At 45.5% G+C, this 22,396-nt stretch overlaps 1 protein-coding gene across 1 annotated transcript in view; it reads right to left on the bottom strand.

Moving 5' to 3' along the window:
* LOC126248235 (cAMP-specific 3',5'-cyclic phosphodiesterase) overlaps positions 1–22,396 on the bottom strand; it is a 953,544-nt gene that overhangs the window by 653,752 nt on the left and 277,396 nt on the right. The window lies entirely within an intron of this gene.

The raw sequence follows: 22,396 nt of genomic DNA, 5'->3' as shown, positions 1-22,396 counted from the left end.
TTATGGTGTGGGCTGTGTTGAATAGATCGGTGACTCCAAATGTTTAAGTTCGGTTACTTGGAGACCATCTGCAGTGATTCATTTACTTCATATTCCCAAGCAACGATGGAACTTTTATGGATGACAGTGCGCCATGTCAGCGGTTTGAAGAACATTCTGGACAGTTCGAGCGAATGATTTGCGAGATAGCTAGACATGAGTCCCATTGAACATTTATGGGATATAATCGAGAGGCCAGTTCATGCCCGAAATCCTACCCCGGCAACACTTCCCCAATTACAGAGGCAGCTTGGCTCATTATTTCTGCAGGTGTCATCCAATGACTTGTTGAGTCCAGGCTACGTCGAGCTTCTGTACTATGCCGGGCAAAAGGAGGTCCGACAGGGTATTAGCAGGTATCCCTTGATTTTTGCCATCTCAGTGTACAGCATATAAGAAAAATACATGATTCAATTTATAGGTGGTTTGGGGTTATAAAGGGTACAGAGCTGCCACTTTTGGTAACAAAAAAACTAATCAGGCTTCAAAAGGCCCAACGGTACCGACAGACCGCCGTGTCACCCTTAGCTCATAGGCGTCACTGGATGCGGATATGGAGGGGCGTTTAGTCAGCACACCACTCTCCCTGCTGTTGTCAGTTTTCGTGAACGGAGCCGCAACTTCTCAGACAAGTAGCTCCTGAATTTGGCCTCACAAGGGTTGTGTGCGCCCCGCTTGCCAACAGCGCTCGGCGGACCCGTACGCTCACCCAGATTCATCATCGCATGAGGGCTGTTGGCTACGTTTGGTAACAACTGGTTTTACAGGGAAGGGCGTGGGGTTGACGTGAGGTTGGATGATAACAGGTACGCTATGCTGGGCTGCTTCTAGTGTATGCTAGAGTTCTTCAAGGTAACAGGTGAACACCCTATTTATCTATGAGGGTCGGGGCAGCACGGGCTGCAAGTGGTCTTGCGATATCTTGTTGAAGAGACGCCACAAAGACATCAAAGATAGGGAACAATCGCTGGCCTTAACACGTCAGAAATGTAACGGCTGCTGCCCAAATTACCAGCTATACGAAACAGAGGTGATCGCGTTGCGTACCTTATGACACAGCCCACCATCACGCCAGGGACTGGGCCTATGTGACGATGACTAACGTATTCTGGAACCGTTCGTCGTCCTCGCATACACGGATACGCGCGTCGTGAGGCTTTGCGCACAACCTGGACTAGTCTGAAACGGCGTCATGCCACTACCGCGTGTGGTTGCAGTACCGACAGTCTGTGATGCTCGAGATTTTGTGTCGATACACATCTGAATAAAGATATATTCGATGGTTATAATTTAAGTGCAGGTACTCACAGAGGTCGAGTGTGGGCTGTAATTACCGTATGGCAGCGAATCTTGGAAGATATGCTAATGCGTTAACCCGGAATCGATTTACGCTGGAAAAAATTAGTTCCAATTTTGGCCAGCTGTACAGCATCTCGTCGACGCCTCCGACGCTCATAGTGAACAAATTGTGTAAGCGGCGGTTAATAATAAAATCAACCTTATGTCTTGCTACTTGTTTGACCTCCTCTTCCCCATACCCGCTGTTCCTAATCCATTACATATGAAAACATTTCTACACGTATTTCTTGCATTCACAGCACCAGTTTTGCACCTGGTGGCCAAATTTGGAACTAATTTTTTTTCAGCTTAAATAGGTTCCACATCAATGCATTAGAGTAACTACAAAATTTCGCTGACATACGATAATTACAGCCCACGCTGGACCTCTGTGATTAGCTACACTTTAATTATAGCCACTCGGTATGATATGGCTCAACGATACTGCACGATCGAGCGAAAAATGTGTGTGCCCTCTCGGGTGCTAGTTGTGCAGTGTCGCCGAGATCCTGCATGGCGTTGAGTATAGCCTTCCTGAACCCACCGGTTTCATATTCTGAAGACAGTTGTGGGATCACTATCAACGCCAACAGCATATCGCAGAACGACAAACTGGAAACTCCATAGGCATTATCTAATTCCGACACGTGATAGTAGACGTTTCTCCTTACACAAGGCATAACAGGAATTCCTCACAATCAATTGACATTTAAATGTAATACCTAAATGAGAAATCCGCAGTATAATCTTTCTTTGTATACTGACAGCAGATGGTGTTTCTGCAACTACTATCTGTGGTTTCTCCGAAATGCTCGTCACTTGTATTTTCAAGCGTTAGGTAAGTAACTGTAAGTCCTGCTAATTTGACGTTTGCAGCATGCCGTCCTGCACTTTTATAGGCCAGCAGTGCATACCCGGTAATACTTTGTTTACATGCTGAAGTTTATTTTATTCAAGTCTTTACAGTCAACATTTCTGTAGACGACACCAAACTCTACAGACGCTATTTATCGACTAATAGTTGTATGGTGGCTAGGAATCATTAATAGCAGTTCAGGACTAATATGTCGATGGTGATTATTGCCGACCGTGTCAGAACACGAGTCGTCATTGCACGGTCCTCACAGGCCACCCGAAACATTGTATCCCATTTCGGAAGAAGTACCTCTGGTAGTACAAAAGATGTCAGATTCACGTAACGAACGACACTCCATCTAGTGCTGTGAACGCTGGTAAACGCCGTCGACACATTACATGTTTCTCGTAATCGACACGGCGGGCGGTTGTTACGAAACAAACAGCTTACAAACATTTATCTGAAGCATTTTGCTCATTCAAGAAGGCGCAATACTTGAAATAAGCACGATAAGTATCGTCAGCGTCCCTTTTTGCATTACTACACTTATTTCTTTTACTCGTATAATCGTATCTTATTCATGATGTACTCAGCACCATTTGTTCATTCATGTTGTACCTCCGGAAACTATATATCTTTATTTTTTTCCCCGCCAGCTTAAATGTTCCTTTTATAGATGGTGTCCCACGAAGCGATCACTCCTAATAGAGCAGTTCGGTCCAAATAATTAACGTAAGATTGTAAACAAATGCTAATACGCATGGTGGCGAATATCTTACAGCAATATTAATAATCTACCGCACGTACTAAGGCTCAATGAATAGTTCTTTTTTAAATCATGTTGCACATATTCAAAAGATATTTGAGAGCTCATCATGGCTCAAATCAATGCCTTGTGACTACCTTTTAGAATTCCATTTATTAGAGTTCAACAATTAATTAAAAAATCGGCAGTTGCTTTATCATATCGGTAAATAAAAATAACTTAGGAGTATTACTGCATAGTTGTGTGTGAAACCATTGCATCGGTATGTTGTGTTTAGTGGTAGACGAACTGAAAAATGAGAGGCATTTACTTTCCCACTTCTGAGTCTTCATTCAGTAGATTATTTCAGGTGAAGGATAGCGCTCGGCTAACATCTGCAGTGACAACAAGATTTCCCACAATCATGTGTGAAAGTTCTGGCCCTCTTCTCCCGTTTGTCTGTGGCACGTATGTGATTCACAAAGTATCTGCCAAGTATTTCCTCCGCTTGCGGAGAACAACAAAAGCTCAGATACACACAGCTGGACACGATACGCTGTAAGGCATGCGCGCCTCGCGGATAATACAGGTAGACGACGACACGTGGACTGTGCTTTGAGTCGCGCCATTGTGGACTGAACTGAGTATTAGAAATAAATCATGTTTCAAGAAATGAATAAAACAGCTGGCTTCAGAAATGTCCACAACAGCCCAGAGCACGTGACCGGCTAATACGGCGAGCGAAACGTTCGCTAAAAAAACTGCAGACCAAGGATCAAAGCTGCTTCCCCACCTCTGACATTTACCGATGTCGCACACTCGAACGTTGCAGAAAAGTGGAACGCTGCCAACACGTCTCCGGTTAACTGCTTCGTAAAACCAAAATACCTACACTTGGAACACCGGGACTGGCTCGCACTTCCAGGCTCGTGCTTCCGAACTTAGCGTCCCACATTCAGTCACCATCCGACGACTGCGGGGAAGGGGCTCCGTTCATTTAAGGAAAAAAATATGTACCACCGAAAAAAATTAGTACACCCTTTTAGAAGTTCCCAAGTCAGTCAATATTTATTTTTGCAACAGTACATGAAATTTTGTTACCTACAGATCAATAGCACAAGTGTTTCTGAGGTACCAGGTATCGACCCATGGTGAGACCCCCATAGTTGGACGTGGTGTGGCCTCCACGGGCTGCAATGCATGCACTGACTCTGCCATCCAGTAGATCGTACAGATGGCAAGTATTGTCCTGGGACACGTTGTGCCGCGCCTGATCGATCTTTTCACGTACTTAAAATTTGTTGATCGACGAGTCGCACCTGTCCCATCTACTCACATCATATCCCACACGTGCTCGATTGGAGATAAGTCCGGTGCTGGCCAGAAACGTTGCTGCACGTCTTGCACGGTACGGTGAGTTTCATGGGTAATGGCTGGGCGAGCATTATCCTTTTGGAAGAACACATCACCTTCCCGTTGCACGAACGGCAAAAGAACGGGTCTAACGACATTCTACACGTAGCTAGCGCTGTTAGCGACCCCTCCAGAAACACCAAAGGTGAGCGAGACTCCAGACCATGGAGCCAGCGTGTATTGGACGAATGCACTCTACGAGACACTGTTCACCAGGTCTGCGTCGCATGCGCGAACGACCATTACTTGCGTGCGGGCTGAATCTGCTTCCATCGCTGAATACCTCGGATCGCCATTCCATCTTCCATGTGATCCTCTGAAGGCCCGAATCGAGCTGTGCACGTCGATGGTGTGGTGTGAGTGGAAGACGGGCCAGAGGTGTGCGTACCCATAGTACTACTGCTAATAACCGGTTAACAGTTCGTGTTGAAACATCTGAGCTCAGAAGCCCTCTGCCGGCCGGAGTGGCCGTGCGGTTCTAGGCGCTAGAGTCTGGAACCAAGCGACCGCTACGGTCGCAGGTTCGAATCCTGCCTCGGGCATGGATGTGTGTGATGTCCTTAGATTAGTTAGTTTCAATTAGTTCTAAGTTCTAGGCGACTAATGACCTCAGAAGTTAAGTCGCATAGTGCTCAGAGCCACTTGAACCATTCAGAAGCCCTCTTATTGCTGTAGTAGCAGTACGATCTTGGACTGCTGCTCTTACATTACAACGACCCTGCGGGCCTCTGAGCTGCATTGACGTCCATAACCTCGTCTACGGATGTGACAATGTTCGTATGACCACTGGTAAGAGCATCGTTGAACAACTGACGTAGCACCTCCAACATGTGTGGCATTTCTTCGAAAGGACAGTCCCGGCACTCGGAGGGTCACAACTTCGCCCCTTTCTAAGTAGCCTCGCTGGCTGCAGGAAGTACGAGTGAGTTTCCGTGGCATGGTGGCCTGCTGGCTTCACACGTCTGCACCAGAACCACACTGAGACTGCTGGCCGTGACCATCCTCTACTACAGGGTAGACACAGATGGCGCTCTTGGAGCTATGCCACTACGCTATCCGTTGGCTAACGACACTGGAAATGTTATCGGTACATCTGCTATATCCTAGGTGGCACAGGTCGTCATCGGACCAAAATCTACATAGTCATACCGGGTATCCTAATTTTTTTCCGGCAGTGTATGTACATTACTGGGCATTAAAATTGCTACACCAAGAAGAAATGCAGATAATCAACGGGTATTCATTGGACAAATATATTATACTAGAAATGACATGTAATTAGATTTTCACGCAATTTGGGTGCATAGATCCTGAGAAATCAGTACCCAGAACAACCACCTCTGGCCGTAATAACGGCCTTGATATGCCTGGGCATTGAGTCAAACAGAGCTTGGATGGCGTGTACAGGTACAGCTGCCCATGCAGCTTCAACACGATACCACAGTTCATCAAGAGTAGTGACTGGCGTATTCTGACGAGCCAGTTGCTCGGCTACCATTGACCAGACGTTTTCAATTGGTGAGAGATCTGGAGAATGTGCTGGCCAGGGCAGCAGTCGAACATTTTCTGTATCCAGAAAGGCCCTGCAACATGCGGTCGTGCATTATCCTTATGAAATGTAGGGTTTCGCAGGGATCGAATGTAGGGTAGAGCCACGAGTCGTAACACATCTGAAATGTAACGTACACTGTTCAAAGTGCCGTCAATGCGAACAAGAGGTGACCGAGACGTGTAACCAATGGCACCCCATATCATCACGCCGGGTGATACGCCAGTATGGTGATGACGAATACACGCTTCCAATGTGTGTTCACCGCGATGTAGCCAAACACGGATGCGATCATCATGATGCTGTAAACAGAACCTGGATTCATCCGAAAAAATGACTTCTGCCATTCGTGCACCCAGGTTCGTCGTTGGGTACACCATCGCATGCGCTCCTGTCTGTGATGCAGCGTCAAGGGTAACCGCAGCCATGGTCTCCGAGCTGATAGTCCATGCTGCTGGAAACGTAGTCGAACTTTTAGTGCAGATGGTGTTGTCTTGTAAACGTCCCCATCTGTTAACTCAGGGATCGAGACGTGGCTGCACGATCCGTTACAGTCATGCGGATAAGATGCCTGTCATCTCGACTGCTAGTGATTCGAGGCCGTTGGGATCCAGCACGGCGTTCCTTATTACCCTCCTGAACCCACCGATTCCATATTCTTCTAACAGACATTGGATCTCGACCAACGCGAGCAGCAATCTCGCGATACGATAAACCGCAATCGCGATAGGCAACAGTCCGACCTTTATCAAAGTCGGAAACGTGATGGTACGCATTTCTCCTTCTTACACGAGGCATCAAAACAGCGTTTCACCAGGCAACGCCGGTCAACTGCTGTTTGTGTATGAGAAATCGGTTGGAAACTTTCCTCATGTCAGCACGTTGTAGGTGTCGCCACCGGCGCCAGCCTTGTGTGAATGCTCTGAAAAGCTAATCATTTGCATATCACAGCATCTTCTTCCTGTCGGTTAAATTTCGCATCTGTAGCACGTCATCTTCGTGGTGTAGCAATTTTAATGGCCAGTAGTGTATTGTATTAACACTGTAACAGTATTAAAAATTAAAACAATATGTCACTTACAAATAGCTGAATCATCACTATCATAAAGAATGACCTATTCAAATCAATTATATTTTTCACCAAAGAAGTGGAGAGAAAAGCAGTAAGATTAGGTCATTAGAGAAAGACCACAAGCTGTGATTGAACAACGATGGAAGAGGAAGCCAGGTTTGGCCTTTTCAAAGAAACTGTACCAACAGCTTCCCTAATCGAATAAGTGAAACTGTGTAAACCCAAAATCTGATTGACCCAGGCAGGTATTGGAATCCTGAATCTTACGAGTGGTTTTCCACTATCCACATTAAGTCACCTCCCTTTGTAGGGAAGAACTGGGAAGGATTCTGGACATTCCAAGTTCTAATACTTTTTCCAGATTCATGTCGCTGTAATAACAACTTCGTCACGTCGAAGACTGTCCTATACCTGAAGAAAGAGAACGTTTTATCCACATCGCTCATTTCGCAATCCAAAAATGGTTGAAATGGCTCTAAGCACTATGGGTCTTAATATCTGAGGTGTTTCGTCCCCTAGACTTAGAACTACTTAAACCTAACCAACCAAAGGACAACACACACATCCATACCAGAGGCAAGATTCGAACCTGCGACCGTAGCAGCAGCGCGGTTCCGGACTGAAGCGCCTAGAACCCCTCTTCCACAGCGGTCGGCATTCGCAATCCACATCTCTCACTTCTACTATAATGTGTGTATGTGCGGCGTAGATGACATATGACTTGTTTAATACAGCTTTTTGTTCTTGTTGCTGTGGGTATGGAACTAAAGGCAGTGAGAGGGCGACAACTGGTGCCAACATACTGCAATCTCCTCTCGAGAAACACCAAAGACGTTGCTAAGAGCAGCAACTTTATCCATAGAGAGGATCACCATCACATGTCTTTCGTGTTTGTGTGATGTGGACAGATTTGACAAGTAACCTACGAAGTCGAAACACCGTGTTGTGATCGACTGTACGACACCATTTCTCTCTGGTGATACAAACTTCTTCCATCAAAAGGGTCGATGCACTTGCGAGCGTTAGGGATATGTTCCTAATGTAGGAAGCACGCATGTGTAGTTCAAGGGTTGTTCATTGTCAGAATATAAAAAGCAGTCAATTATAATGTGACTCAACAAAACTGGTATGACAAGTACTACAGACTGCTGGACGGGTATCCGACATGAGCAGACGCTTCTTAGTTGGTTACTCTACACATCCTACAAGTCAGTCTCTTCGTGTGTGGAGTAACTGCGTTATAAATGACGACACAGGGTGCTTCACACAAGTGTGCTTGATAGATGTGTCAGTCTGCAATTTTCCGTCGCTCACCTGTGTCTCTCATCAAAAACCATCTAATGACACGAATCAGGACGATTTAATACATGAAATCCTTATTGTGCAGTAATCTAGGATCGTTTTCGTTCTAGCAGCTAATGTCAACCAAGGGAAGTCCATTACGTGCCGTATTCATGAAACAACAGATTCTGTTGCTGCTTTGCTCTAATGGATCTGCGACAGCCCGTTAATCATTTTCGTTAACGCGGTGTTACTTCATTTCTATCACACCATGGCATCTTCATCACGAAATACACTTGAAGGTGGCTTCTTCTGTCGGAATATGGGAGAAGAAATTAGAATCAAGAGAAGTGGTGTTCATAACTGGACACTAGAACGAAAAATACCTTCATTCTGCTTTATTAAAGCTGCAGTGGCTCAGAGGGGTGTTCAATATGCATCAAAAATAATATCTGATTATTTGTCCACTAACATAAAATGTAATACGTAGCAAAAAAAGTATTCAGCCTAACCTAAAATGACTTTTCCTGGCTAATTTCGTCCATTCCTTAGACGAATTACTATTTGAAAACTGGTTTCCAATATATATATATATATATATATATATATATATGAGAGAGAGAGAGAGAGAGAGAGAGAGAGAGAGAGAGAGAGAGAGAGAGAGAGAGAGACCAGAAACCTAGTTTTCATTGCAGCTGTATAAGTAGGACTGAACTCAATATGTTCATCATATGTTAAAACTAATCATGTTTGCATATCCTATAAACAGACTCGTTCCTCATCATTTGTATTAAGAAGTTGTTCAAATAATCTACGGTACATGGAACATTAAGTAACCAACTAACTAACTAGCTAAATAATACATTGTTTCCCACGAACACCCTTGAAAATGTATGATAACATTTAGGCTCAAATTTGTAATTGGAACGATTATGTGCACAGTTACATAGCTGAAATTGATTGTATTGTTACCGGGCAAGCAGGGAGACCGCTTTTGGCTCGAGACAGGCGAGAAATACACAATAAGTTGGGAAATTTGTCTGAAACTAGACAAGAAGAACAGTGAAGGTGCAGGATTGACGCATGCCACCTGGGACATAGTACTCACACAAGGAATTTGACGTTAAGTTTAGAGCTCGACCAAGTCTCAAATAAAAAAATTGAGTTATACCTTTCCTCTAACAAGTCGTGATTGGTCGCAGCGCTTTCTCAATTTTACACTGATTAAATATTCAGCGTGAGCTATTTCTCTTCATACCGTAAGCACGGGACTTTGGTGAACATAACGCTTGTCGAAAATTTGATAAAGTTCACCTAAGTAAGTTTACAACACAGTTCATTTTCTCCGTCTTTACGCACTTTGCACTGAGTTCAAAAATCGATACGTTATTACTACTTGTAATAATTTCACCAGCTAATGACAAATATTCTCTTTAAAATATTCAGTTAAAATATCTCATTGCCGTAATTCACACAAATCCCTGTTCTCGCCTCGTGAATCGTAAGCAGTATTCCTCATCCATAGAACGGCGTGTAATGCAAAAACATGCTACCCAAAGAAAAAGACGCTTGGGCGGCATCATTAAGTAAAGGTAAAGAAATACTCCAAACTACCTTGTTGCACTACCGGCGTTCTCGGAACGCTCTCGCATCGTCGTGAAATCAAACTGAGACGGCTCAACTGGTCGGACTTCAGTCTGGAGATGTAGTTGAGCTCTACACTGGTGACGCTTTAGATAAAGGGAGAAGGTCATGGGAACGCTGGGAACAGGCAATTCAATCCGCTGTCAGAAATGTTTGTCGAGACTCTCCTTGCAACCCCTAGAGTCGTTATGAAACCATGGCGGCTGTGGGAACTCCGAGGCTATTTTGCAAACATAAAATGGACGTCTCGACAGCTGTCAAAAGCCAAACAGACACAGCCAAATTACACCGTTCTCGGAAATGTTTGTCAGGACGTCTCGCGACCCCTGGAGTTCTTATGGCTTTGGGAACTCAGATATTATTTTGCAAACCAGGAATGGAGGTATGATGGCAGCTGCCAAGCGTTACCTTCCCGTTGACTGTAATACCTGTCGTTCCCAGGCCTCAGTTACACCGGGAAATTCGTGTGGGAGGATCAAGAGGCAGTGGGGTAGCAGAGAGCTGAGTGACCAATAACTGCTCGTCGCTGTGGTTGCTTGTGTGTCAATCAATCAAAAGAGGGCGAAGGCCAATATTTGTTTATTGACGCAGAGGAGCGGAAAAAGCAGTGAGGGAAGTGGGTGTTGGTCCGGAGTCGGGGCCATTAGTGATGTGTAAAGTTGTAACGGTGACGTGAGGTGTCTGAAACATCCCGATGGGAGAGGGTGACTGTTCGGCCTGGACCGGTGGACAGCGGAGAGGGGCAGCACTCACTGTCAAAGGTAAAGCGCCGTATTAAACTTCCTATAGTTTCATTTATGGGCGGGAGCACGTAATTATAATCCATCGAAGATTGGAGGACAGGTAGTTTGTGGGTTTTACTAGCAATCAGGAAGGACTGGAAGTGTCTAAGGGTGTTACAGATGCTAAATTATTTAAACCCCACACCAGAATGAGATTTTCACTCTGCAGCGGAGTGTGCGCTGATATGAAACTTCCTGGCAGATTAAAACTGTGTGCCCGACCGAGACTCGAACTCGGGACCTTTGCCTTTCGCGGGCAAGTGCTCTACCATCTGAGCTACCGAAGCACGACTCACGCCCGGTCCTCACAGCTTTACTTCTGCCAGTATCTCGTCTCCTACCGTCCAAACTTTACAGAAGCTCTCCTGCGAACCTTGCAGGAGAGCTTCTGTAAAGTTTGGAAGGTAGGAGACGAGATACTGGCAGAAGTAAAGCTGTGAGTACCGGGCGTGAGTCGTGCTTCGGTAGCTCAGATGGTAGAGCACTTGCCCGAGAAAGGCAAAGGTCCCGAGTTCGAGTCTCGGTCGGGCACACAGTTTTAATCTGCCAGGAAGTTTTAAACCTCACACATGACAGAGCAAAGGAGGAACGTTTATTGGACAAGGTAAATACGAACTTGACGAAACCTTACTTATCAGAGTGTCGAAGGATCTAAACGCTTATTAAAGAATGTGAATAAAACCTTTTGTGAATAAAAACCCCTTGTATTGCAATGTCCCTTTAACAGTTAGTCTCTTCACCTGTAAGTATCAAAGGTCATATGAGCCGTGATTTCATTTCCAGTGTCTGCCGTAATGTTTGTGGGAAGACAGATTGAGTTTACACTGAAGTGACAGAAGCCATGGGATACCTCTTAAGACCGTGTCGGACCTCCTTTGCCCGGCGTCATGCAGCTACTCGATGTGGCGTAGACTCAACAGTCACTGGAAGCCCCTGCAGACAGATTGAGCCATGCTGCCTCTGCAGCCGTCCATATTAGCGAAAGTGTTGTTGGAGGACGACTTTAGGAACAAACTGACCTCGCGATTATGTCCCATAAATGTTCGATAGGATTCATGTTGGACAGTATGGGTGGCCAAGACATGTGCTCGAACTAACTGTAATGTCCTTCAAACCAGTCGCCGACAACTATGGCTCGGTGACGTGCAGCACTGTCATCACTGACGTCAATAAAAATGGTTCAAACGGCTCTAAACACTATGGGACTTAACATCTGAGGTCATCAGTCCCCCAGACTTAGAACTAGTTAAACCTAACTAACGTTACGACATCACACACATCCATGCCCGAGGCAGGATTCGAACCTGCGACAGTAGCAGCATCGCGGTTCCGGACTGAAACGCCTAGAACCGTTCGGTCACAACGGCCGGCGTCAATAAAAATTCCATCGTTATTTGGGAACATGAACTCCATGGATGGGCGAAAATGGTGGGTGATCATTTCAGATGGACCAGATGACCTAGGCAATTTCATGTAAAAACGGCCCACACCATTATGGAGCCAACACCAGCTTGCACAGTGCGTAGTTCACAAATTGGGTCCCATGGTTCCGTGGGGTCTGCGCCCCCACTCGAACCCTACCATCAGCTCTTACCAGTCCGCCCCCGGTAGCTGAGTGGTCAGCGCGACAGACTGTCTACATCTACATCTACATTTATACTCCGCAAGCCACCCAACGGTGTGTGGCGGAGGGCACTTTACGTGCCCCTGTCATTACCTCCCTTTTCTGTTCCAGTCGCGTATGGTTCGCGGGTAGAACGACTGTCTGAAAGCCTCCGTGCGCGCTCGAATCTCTCTAATTTTACATTCGTGATCTCCTCGGGAGGTATAAGTAGGGGGAAGCAATATATTCGATACCTCATCCAGAAACGCTCCCTCTCGAAACCTGGCAAGCAAGCTACACCGCGATGCCGAGCGCCTCTCTTGCAGAGTCTGCCACTTGAGTTTGCTAAACATCTCCGTAACGCTATCACGGTTACCAAATAACCCTGTGACGAAACGCGCCGCTCTTCTTTGGATCTTCTCTATCTCTTCCGTCAACCCGATCTGGTACGGATCCCACACTGATGAGCAATACTCTAGTATAGGTCGAACGAGTGTTTTGTAAGCCACCTCCTTTGTTGATGGACTACATTTTCTAAGGACTCTCCCAATGAATCTCAACCTGGTACCCGCCTTACCAACATGTAATTTTATATGATTATTCCAGTTCAAATCGAAAAAAAATGGTTCAAATGGCTCTGAGCACTATGGGACTTAACATCCATGGTCATCAGTCCCCTAGAACTTAGAACTACTTAAACCTAACTAACCTAAGGACATCACACAACACCCAGTCATCACGAGGCAGAGAAAATCCCTGACCCCGCCGGGAATCGAACCCGGGAACCCGGGCGTGGGAAGCGAGAACGCTACCGCACGACCACGAGCTGCGGACTTCAAACCGTTCCGCACGCATACTCCCAGATATTTTACAGAAGTAACTGCTACCAGTGTTTGTTCCGCTATCATGTAATCATACAATAAAGGATCCTTCTTTCTATGTATTCGCAATACATTACATTTGTCTATGTTAAGGGTCAGTTGCCACTCCCTGCACCAAGTGCCTATCCGCTGCAGATCTTCCTGCATTTCGCTACAATTTTCTAATGCTGCAACTTCTCTGTATACTACAGCATCATCCGCGAAAAGCCGCATGGAACTTCCGACACTATCTACTAGCTCATTTATATATATTGTGAAAAGTAATGGTCCCATAACACTCCCCTGTGGCACGCCAGAGGTTACTTTAACGTCTGTAGACATCTCTCCATTGATAACAACATGCTGTGTTCTGTTTGCTAAAAATTCTTCAATCCAGCCACACAGCTGGTCTGATATTCCGTAGGCTCTTACTTTGTTTATCAGGCGACAGTGCGGAACTGTATCGAACGCCTTCCGGAAGTCAAGGAAAAGAGCATCTACCTGGGAGCCTGTATCTAATATTTTCTGGGTCCCATGAACAAATAAAGCGAGTTGGGTCTCACACGATCGCTGTTTTCGGAATGCATGTTGATTCCTACAAAGTAGATTCTGGGTTTCCAAAAACGACATGATACTCGAGCAAAAAACATGTTCTAAAATTCTACAACAGATCGATGTCAGAGATGTAGGTCTATAGTTTTGCGCATCTGCTCGACGACCCTTCTTGAAGACTGGGACTACCTGAGCTCTTTTCTAATCATTTGGAACCTTCCGCTCCTCTAGAGACTTGCGGTACACGGCTGTTAGAAGGGGGGCAAGTTCTTTCGCGTACTCTGTGTAGAATCGAATTGGTATCCCGTCAGGTCCAGTGGACTTTCCTCTGTTGAGCGATTCCAGTTGCTTTTCTATTCCTTGGACACTTATTTCGATGTCAGCCATTTTTTCGTTTGTGCGAGGATTTAGAGAAGGAACTGCAGTGCGGTCTTCCTCTGTGAAACAGCTTTGGAAAAAGGTGTTTAGTATTTCAGCTTTACGCGTGTCATCCTCTGTTTCAATGCCATCATCATCCCAGAGTGTTGGATATGCTGTTTGGAGCCACTTACTGATTTAACGCAAGACCAGAACTTCCTAGGATTTTCTGTCAAGTCGGTACATAGAATTTTACTTCCAAATTCACTGAACGCTTCACGCATAGCCCTCCTTACGCTAACTTTGACATCGTTTAGCTTCTGTTTGTCTGAGAGGTTTTGGCTGCGTTTAAACTTGCAGTGAAGCTCTCTTTGCTTTCGCAGTAGTTTCCCAACTTTGTTGCCCGCATCTCGTGGTCGTGCGGTAGCGTTCTCGCTTCCCACGCCCGGGTTCCCGGGTTCGATTCCCGGCGGGGTCAGGGATTTTCTCTGCCTCGTGATGGCTGGGTGTTGTGTGCTGTCCTTAGGTTAGTTAGGTTTAAGTAGTTCTAAGTTCTAGGGGACTTATGACCACAGCAGTTGAGTCCCATAGTGCTCAGAGCCATTTGAACCATTTTTGAACATAACTTTGTTGTTGAACCACGGTGGGTTTTTCCCGTCTCTCACAGTTTTACTCGGCACGTACCTGTCTAAAACGCATTTTACGATTGCCTTGAACTTTTTCCATAAACACACAACATTGTCAGTGTCGGAACAGAAATTTTCATTTTGATCTGTTAGGTAGTCTGAAATCTGCCTTCTATTACTCTTGCTAAACAGATAAACCTTCCTCCTTTTTTTTATATTCCTATTAACTTCCATATTCAGAGATGCTGCAACGGCCTTATGACATATTCCCTGTTCTGCACTTACAGAGTCGAAAAGTTCGGGTCTGTTTGTTATCAGTAGGTCCAAGATGTTAGCTCCACGAGTCGGTTCTCTGTTTAATTGCTCGAGGTAATTTTCGGATAGTGCACTCAGTATAATGTCACTCGATGCTCTGTCCCTACCACTCGTCCTAAACATCTGAGTGTCCCAGTCTATACCTGGTAAATTGAAATCTCCACCTAAGACTATAACATGCTGAGAAAATTTATGTGAAATGTATTCCAAATTTTCTCTCAGTTGTTCTGCCACTATTGCTGCTGAGTCGGGAGGTCGGTAAAAGGAGCCAATTATTAACCTAGCTCGGTTGTTGAGTGTAACCTCCACCCATAATAATTCACAGGAACTATCCACTTCTACTTCACTACAGGATAAACTACTACTAACAGCGACAAACACGCCACCACCGGTCGCATGCAATCTATCCTTTCTAAACACCAACTGTGCCTTTGTAAAAATTTCGGCAGAATTTATCTCTGGCTTCAGGCAGCTTTCTGTACCTATAACGATTTCAGCTTCGGTGCTTTCTATCAGCGCTTGAAGTTCCGGTACTTTACCAATGCAGCTTCGACAGTTTACAATTACAATACCGATTGCTGCTTGGTCCCCGCATGTCCTGACTTTGCCCCGCACCCTCTGAGGTTGTTGCCCTTTCTGTACTTGCCCGAGGCCATCTAACCTAAAAAACCGCCCAGTCCACGCCACACAACCCCTGCTACCCGTGTAGCCGCTTGCTGCGTGTAGTGGACTCCTGACCTATCCAGCGGAACCCGAAACCCCACCACCCTATGGCGCAAGTCGAGGAATCTTCAGATCACACGGTCGCAGAACCGTCTCAGCCTCTGATTCAGACCCTCCACTCGGCTCTGTACCAAAGGTCCGCAGTCAGTCCTGTCGACGATGCTGCAGATGGTGAGCTCTGCTTTCATCCCGCTAGCGAGACTGGCAGTCTTCACCAAATCAGATAGCCGCCGGAAGCCAGAGAGGATTTCCTCCGATCCATAGCGACACACATCATTGGTGCCAACATGAGCGACCACCTGCAGATGGGTGCACCCTGTACCATTCATGGCATCCGGAAGGACCCTTTCCACATCTGGAATGACTCCCCCCGGTATGCACACGGAGTGCACATTGGTTTTCTTCCCCTCTCTTGCTGCCATATCCCTAAGGGGCCCCATTACGCGCCTGACGTTGGAGCTCCCAACTACCAGTGAGCCCACCCTCTGCGACCGCCCGGACTGAGGGGCAACCTCTGGAACAGGACAAGCAGCCATGTCCGGCCGAAGATCAGTATCAGCCTGAGACAGCACCTGAAACCGGTTCGTCAGACAAACTGGAGAGGCCTTCCGTTCAGCCCTCCGGAATGTCTTTCGCCCCCTGCCACACCTCGAGACGACCTCCCACTCTACCACAGGTGAGGAATCAGCCTCAATGTGGGCAGTATCCCGGACAGCCACAGTCGTAGCCCGATCGGGGGATGCGTGGGACGAGCTGGCCCTCCCCGACAAACCCCCATCCGGACCCCCACAGTGATGCCCATTGGCAACAGCCTCAAGCTGTGTGACCGAAGCCAACACTGCCTGAAGCTGGGAGCGAAGGGATGCCAACGCAGCCTGCATCCGAACACAGCAGTTGCAGTCCCTATCCATGCTAAAAACTGTTGTGCAAAGAACGTCTGAACTAATGTACACAGAGCACAAAAAAATCGACACAATATTTAAACGGTTATTAAAATACAAGATTGCCTAGTATATGCAGTAATGCTGCTACTTGCGCACTGCTGACACACTGCTCGGCGGCGGAAGGAGACTACGCGATTTTACACTATTCAGGTACTAAAACGCGATGCTACAACTCTCAAATACTATAATACGCCCTAAGGACCCGGGTTCGATTCCCGGCTGGGTCGGAGATTTTTTCCGCTCAGGGACTGGGTGTTGTGTTGTCCTAATCATCATCATTTCACCCCCATCGACGGGCAGGTCGCCGAAGTGGCGTCAAATCGAAAGACTTGCACCAGGCGAGCGGTCTACCCGACGGGAGGCCCTCGTCACACGACATTATTATTAGCTCTTACCAATTGAAATCGGGATTCCTCTGATCAGGCCACGGTTTCCAGTCGTCTAGGATCCAACCGATATGGTCACGAGCCCACGAGAGGCGCTGCATGCAATATCGTGCCGTTAGCAAAGCCACTCGCGTCGGTCGCATGCTGCCATAGCCCATTAACGCCAAATTTCGTTGCACTGTCCTAATGAATACGCCCTTCGTATGTCCCACATTTATTTCTGCGGTTATTGCACGAAATGTTGCTTGTCTGTTAGCACCAACAACTCTAGCCAAACGCCGGTGCTCTCGGTCGTTAAGTGAAGGCCGTCGGCCACTCAGTCGTCCGTGGTGAGAGGTAATGCCTGAAATGTGGCATTCTCGGGACACTTTTTACGCTGTGAATCTCGAAATATTGAATTTCCTAACGATTTACGTAATGTAATATCCCGCACGTCTAGCTCCAAATACCAATCCGCGTTCAAGGTCTGTTAATTCCCGTCGTGCTCACATAATTATGCCGGAAACCTTTTCAAAGGAATCACCTGAGTACAAATGACACTTCCGCTAATGCACCGCCCTTTTATACCTTATGTACGCGATACTATCGCCATCCGTATACGTGCATATCGCTATCCCATGACTTAATGCCACCTAACTGTATACATACAATCCTTATGAACGGACACTAGGACTCCGCGACTGCCATATGGGCCAATGATACCTGTTTGGAACGGTTCCTCTTGCCTCCGTGGTGTGCCTTTTATAGCGAGGCAGACGCCGCAAATAATATAAACTTATCGGTTTTGGGAGAACTGGTATTAAAGGCTGCAGTTAGCCTGATTTAAGTAGCACACTTAGGGCTGATGCATTGCACTACGTTGTTAATACCTCGCACAAATATTTTTCCCTTCTCTCGCTCGCATATTCTTTCCTCCAGCAAAAGATACTAACACGTATGACAGTCTCTGAAAATATTAGCGACATAAATGAACGAACTGAGGATCACTCAAAATCGGAACAACGTGCAGGAGTGGTCTTCGTTTGGCTAATAATTAAAATAAGTAAATGAAGATAGTGCGTGGATTTAATGAACCAGAAATAATTACTGAAAAATGACAAAATCGAGGGATGAAAGTACAATATTGGCAGATTCCTTTTCAGCAATGCACGGGAGGAGGGAGAGGTTAAAAACTCGTCAACGTCAAGGTCATTGAAGATCGAGCACCAATCGAAAATGGGAAAGGATATGAAAAAGTAGATAGGGGCTATTTACAAAAGAAGAAAAGAAGAAAAAAAAAAAAGAAAAGCTCGCCTTGAAGTGCTGTGGCGAAAGCAAGAGAAACTCTAATAAACTTTTACTGTCACTGTAAAAGATAAAGAAACTGCTGGTATACAAAAAGGCATGTCAGGGCTTAAGGTCACTGGCAGTTCCATCAACTACAGCGTAGATAGGGATTTCAAAGCTGCAGTCTGCGTTGTGATAGAGAAACGAGTCTGCTGCCACGCAGAGTGACCCCACCTGTCCTATTATCAGCCGTTACCCGAAGCAGATGCTCGTAGATTTATCAAACTAATGTAAATTTTTCGGCAATATCGAGTCGCGCAGAGGGTGACGGGAACAATACAAGCGCATGAACAATAGGCTGCTGACGTCACGCCGGAAGTGCGAGTGGCGCCTCGAGTGGCGTGCGATGGAAGCGAGAGGGTGGCGCCAGCTTTTGTCCGCGCTGCCCCCGCACCGCTGCTCCCCGGCCCCAAACTGCCTGATATGACTAGTGAAGACAAACTACGACCGCCCTGGGAGCTAACTCTTCCGCAGATACGGAGTGAAAGACGGTCGGGGCAGGGGTGAGAGTTTGCGGACTCTGGCAATAAGCATAAACTTCTGTTATGCTACTGCCCTCAGTCACTATTTGCTATAATAACAATCTTCCGACGATAAAATGTCCTACGCAAACAGCTAATTGTTTGCCCTTAGCGGTACTGAGCTGCTCTGATTAGCTGTGTAAGCAAAGAGCTGGCGACCTCAACTTTGATCAGGCTGCACGTACATAGACCTTGAAATGTATCGAATACGTGGCGTAGGTCACGTCGCCTTTGCTCGCGTGACGCGTTTAACGCTGTGTTTTAAACTTGTCGAGCTGTGTGCACGTTTGTCTCACTAGAAAAAACCAAATAGGCACATCAGTTCTACATCCTAACAAAATATATCACGATAGATACGGTAAAGTAACCTCTAACAATTGAAATGCTTGTGATGCAGAGGGATAGTACGGGATGAATCACAAGCAAATCAGGCAGAAAAAATTCAATCGACATCAAAATACTTACAGTAAGGACAATGTGACAAACGCAAAATACAAAAACTTCACTCTTTTCCATTCTAGAATGAAATGCGTGTATATGAAGCTGATATTCCAATGAGAACCATGAGTGATCATGATATATATATATTAAAGTGACGAGATCAGATGACGGAGATAAATTACAGTTACGGTTCGTCTTGGCTCCTTTGTTATTTCTCGTATAAATAATTATCTTCCACTTGCACTCTGGCAAGATTAATATCTTTTTCTTCCTAAATTATTATAGTCTGCACAATAGTCGTCTTACTGGAAGGCAGCTAAAGAAGTATTTGATAGTATCACGAAATGGTTCAAGGCAAATTTACAGTCGAGAATTAATAGCTATATTCCAGTGTGTCTCAAAAAGCACACGACCAGCCACTATAATCTGCTCAATCGTTCAGTTCCCGAGATTACGAATCGCATACAAACTGGAACACTCCAAACTCGGTCTTAGTGCATCATGTTACTATAGCTACATTTTCAGTCTTCATGAATTTAAAAACAAAGAAATTAGTTTCTTCTGCAATTTAAACTCGCGAACGAGTTACAGGGACAAGTTTTTCGGAAGTTCTCATTGATTCGTAGATTGTATGAGCGCTTTTCAGAAATTAAAACAGGAGTGGTTTATAGAACACACTACACAGTTGTCTATGAACAGCATAATATTTTTACAACTTTGACGAAAGTATCTACTTATCAATGTCCTCAGTAAGCACGATTACTACACGAAAATTAATAGCGATCTGCACAAATACGTCAACGTCTTAACATTGAATGCGTTTCTGGACTGGCTGCTAGTTCCGATCTGCACGCTGCTGAGATAAGCATTACGTGATGTTCAAGTCACTTTCGACGGAAATGTGTGTCGTCGAGAGGAGAGGTGCTTCATTATGTTATAATTCAGGGCAATGACTTTTACTGATATAAAATTCTGTTTGATAAATTTTGGTAAAACATAAAGCTCAATCGTGACCGCGTCTCAACCCGGCGGAGAAAATCTTCCTGAAGTGAGACGTAAACCTCTGGTCATCCATTCAAACGACTGGAACAACACAAAAATAACCATATTCACTTCGTTTTTCCTCCGTAATTCGTCGTATTTACATTCCTGAATTGATTTCATACACATCATCTGTACCATAGCACAATTAAACTAACGCTTGTATCTCTGGGAGTAATGAAGTTATGAGAACGTCTTTATCTTTGGTTCATGAACCTCTGTTCAGTATTCTTCCAGGTAAAGAGATATTAAAAATATCTTTAATGTGTCGGAAGTCATACGTATCGTGAGCAGACAGGGGGCAGTTGTGAGACCAGTAACGCAGGACGAGGACTTTCAAACAGCCACAACTTGGAAGCAACTGTACGCTGCTAACGTCGTGCAAACCTGACATGTGAATTATGAGGCTTCTCACACGATAGCATAGATTTTTAGAACGGGTGGACAAATAACATGGTATAAGACCTCCAGCCAATTTGTTACGGTCCAACAACATCCGCCGTACATACACTTTTCTGTTTTCTCCTTTTAAGCAGAGGTTGATGCAGTAAAGATAACGATTTTATTAACTGCTTTGGAAGTCTGTTTGATGTTGAGTAACGAGCCGCCATGCAGTATCTCAACCCTCCAGGGGCGGGGTATCTGGACGGAGGCGGCGCGAGCGACAACTCAGTGGCCCGGGCAGCACATAACCTATACGTGCAGTTACTGAGCTGATGTAAATTCTTTATATGCCCCAGACCAGGATAATAGACACTGTAATAAGCTGAATTTCAGTTAAAGCCAGGTAGGTAGATATTAGGATACGCAGTTATTGTAATTATGGTTTCAGAAAACAGACCCGAGTTATTTGTTCAGCAGTTATTTGTCTTTCTTTTCCCACTTCTGTGGTTTCGAATGCCTGTATGATGATTTATTTTCCAGTAGCTGAGTACCTGGAATTGCCTGGTATGCATTTATTCCAGTGTTCTATTAGTCCGTCTCCCCCTCTCCTTACCCATCCCCCCTCCTCTTATGTGTGCCTATCTCCTCCTACCCCCCCCCCCCCCCACTGTCCATCTCCTCGTCCTCCCCTCTCTTTCCACGTTATCAAACTAAGCCAAATAGGAGGCTGGTGGTTATTATCCCAATTATACCATTATCCGTACAGTATTTCTTTTCAGACTGTAGCTAATTTGTGTTCCAAATTTTATTGAAGTCGTGCCAGGGATTTATGATCCGCTTTTTATCCGTGGCTTTGCCCACATACACATATGTCAAATATATTTCACACATATTCCACATTTGTCTGTTTACATAAGTCTCCTGTATGCCTAGCGAATTTCACCCTGCGGTTGCATTTACACGCAGGTCAATGTTTATGACATCGTATTTCGTGAACCATGTTCTGTACAACGATATAACTTTGCAAGTACATCCTGTGGTATATGTGCCTACTTTCTGGGAAATGTGTTGTGAATAGAATTAGTAGTAAGGAAGTAATAAATTTAAACGTCATGCTTCATGTGACAGTTGTACTATATGAAAAGCGAAAATGAAGAAAGCGATAAACACTTTTTTTTCATTCCAACATTTTGTGGGAGTCAGCGAGAAAAGGTATCGTAAAGGTTTGAAATTATGTTTAAGGTTTGTTGCAAGTTTCAAAGAACTCTCATTCCCAAATACTGAATGAGTAAAAAATGGGCCGGCTAGTGTGGCCAAGCGGTTAAAGGCGCTACAGTCTGGAACCGCGTGGCCGCTACGGTCGCAGGTTCGAATCCTGCCTCGGGCATGGATGTGTGTGATGTCCTTAGGTTAGTTAGGTTTAAGTAGTTCTAAGTTATAGGGGACTGATGACCTTAGAAGTTAAGTCCCATAGTGCTCAGAGCCAGTAAAAAATGGGTAATCTTCTGTCGTGAACTACACTGCCTTTTCACCCCCACCCCTTTGATAGACGTGTGGCCCTTACCACCCCCCCCCCCCCCACCCCGCTCCCACAGTGA

This window comes from Schistocerca nitens, chromosome 3 (genome assembly GCF_023898315.1).
Source record: "Schistocerca nitens isolate TAMUIC-IGC-003100 chromosome 3, iqSchNite1.1, whole genome shotgun sequence".
Classification (NCBI taxonomy): Eukaryota; Metazoa; Arthropoda; class Insecta; order Orthoptera; family Acrididae; genus Schistocerca; species Schistocerca nitens.
The sequence above is the reverse complement of the archived record's forward strand: the minus strand, read 5'-3'. Positions and strand labels throughout refer to the sequence as shown.